The 2020-nt window shown below is 42.3% G+C and overlaps 1 pseudogene; it reads left to right on the top strand.

The window, feature by feature from the left end:
* Positions 1–1134: 1134 nt before the first annotated feature.
* LOC133774683 (ubiquitin-conjugating enzyme E2 D3-like) lies at positions 1135–1579 on the top strand (annotated as a pseudogene).
* Positions 1580–2020: the final 441 nt, after the last annotated feature.

Raw genomic sequence — 2020 nt, 5'->3', positions numbered from 1 at the left:
TATGCATCTAATAATAGGGCACATGGCTATTTAAAAGAAATGTTAAGGTATCTAAAAGGAGACATAGACTCAAATATAATACTCATGGGGGACTTCAATAATCTACTTTTCAGCAATTGACAGATCAACCAGACAGAAAATCAGTAAGGAAACATCAGAGTTAATTGACACTATGAACTAAATGGACCTCACAGATATCTACAGAACATTCCATCATACAGTTGCAGAATATACATTCTTATCAATAGTGCTTGGAACTTGGGCCGGCCCCAATTGCTCAATAGGCTAACCCTCGCCTAGAGGCGCCGGCACACCGGGTTCTAGTCCCGGTTGGGGCACCAGATTCTGTCCCGGTTGCCCCTCTTCCAGGCCAGCTCTCTGCTGTGGCCAGGGAGTGCAGTGGAGGATTGCCCAAGTGCTTGGGCCCTGCACCCCATGGGAGACCAGGAGAAGCACATGGCTCCTGCCATCGGATCAGCATGGTGCGCAGGCCACAGTGTGCCAGCCGCGGCGGCCATTGGAGGGTGAACCAATGGCAAAGGAAGACCTTTCTCTCTGTCTCTCTCTCTCTCTCTCTCTCACTGTCCACTCTGCCTGTCAAAAAAAAAAAAGTAGTGCATGGAACTTTAGGAATGACCACCTCCTAGGCCATAAAGTAAGTCTCAGCAAGTTCAAAAAAATCAAAATTATACCATGCATCTTCTCTGACCACAATGGAATCAAGCTGGAAATTAGCAACTCAGGAATCTCCAGAACATATGCAAACACATGGAGACTGAACAACATATTCCTGAATGAACAGTGGGTCACTGAAGAAATCAAAAGAGAAATAAAAAAAAATTCTGGAAACAAATGAAGATGACAAGATAGCATATCAAAACTTATGGGACGTTAGCCATTCACATCATTCTTGTGAGATCCACCACCTCCATACCAAGTGCCTGTGTCTGGCAGAGCCAGTGTGAGACCAAGAGACAATCCTTCCCCACCGCTTGGATAATCAAGAGTTTTGGCTGGACCTCTGAGCACACACACACACACACAGAGAGAGAGAGAGAGAGAGAGAGAGAGAAAGGGAGAGGGAGAGGGAGAGGGAGAAGAAGAGGGAGATGAGCCAGACTAATAGCATAGACTATGATGCTGAAATGGATTAATAAGGAACTTAGTGATTTGGACCATGACCCTCCAGCACAATGTTCTGCAGGTCCAATTAGGGATGATGTTTCACTGCCAAGCCACAATGATGGGACCTAATGACAGCCCAAATCAAGGTGGTGTATTCTTTTGACAATTCATTTTCCTAGAGACTACCCCTTCAAACCACCTAACCTTACATTTACAACAAGAATTTATCATCCAAATATTAACAGTAATGGTAGAATTTGTCTCAAAATCCTAAGATCATAGTAGTCTCCTGCTCTATTTCTAAAGTTCTTTTATCCATTTGTTCAATGTTATGTGATCCAAACCCAGATTACCTCCTAGTGCCACAGATTGCATGGATCCATAAAACAGAGATAAGTGCAACAGAATATCTCAAGAATGGACTCAGAAGTATGCCATGTGCTGGCTACCTTAAAGTCAGAATAACCTGCATTGTAGTTGGAATAAACTTTAAATTACTGTTCCTTTTTTGATTTTCATAACCAGCTGCTCCCCTATCAGACTTCATATTTTTTTAATTTTATTTTTTATTTACCTCCCTCCATTCATTCGCATGCTCTTCTTAGAAGACCTAAGTTCTTCCAGCTTTGGACAATAACTGTTTTAGAAACTGTAAAGTGGTTACAAGAGAACAGTTGCCCAAGATTCAGAATTTCTTTTAGAAAATGCAGCGTGTGTATTATGTTTCCAGTGTCTTCACTCTAACTTGGTTATGAGACTAAAACCATTCCTCACTGCTCTAACATGCTGAAAAAATCATCTGAGAGGGAGGGTGATAGACGAATATTCAGTTGTCACAGCAAAAGAAGCAGCATTATTCTTGCAGCATCCGTTCTTGTTTAAACCTTCCACTGTT

Source organism: Lepus europaeus, chromosome 15, assembly GCF_033115175.1.
Source record: "Lepus europaeus isolate LE1 chromosome 15, mLepTim1.pri, whole genome shotgun sequence".
Taxonomy (NCBI): Eukaryota; Metazoa; Chordata; class Mammalia; order Lagomorpha; family Leporidae; genus Lepus; species Lepus europaeus.
Note: the sequence above shows the minus strand (reverse complement) of the source record. Positions and strands in the feature narration are given on the sequence as shown.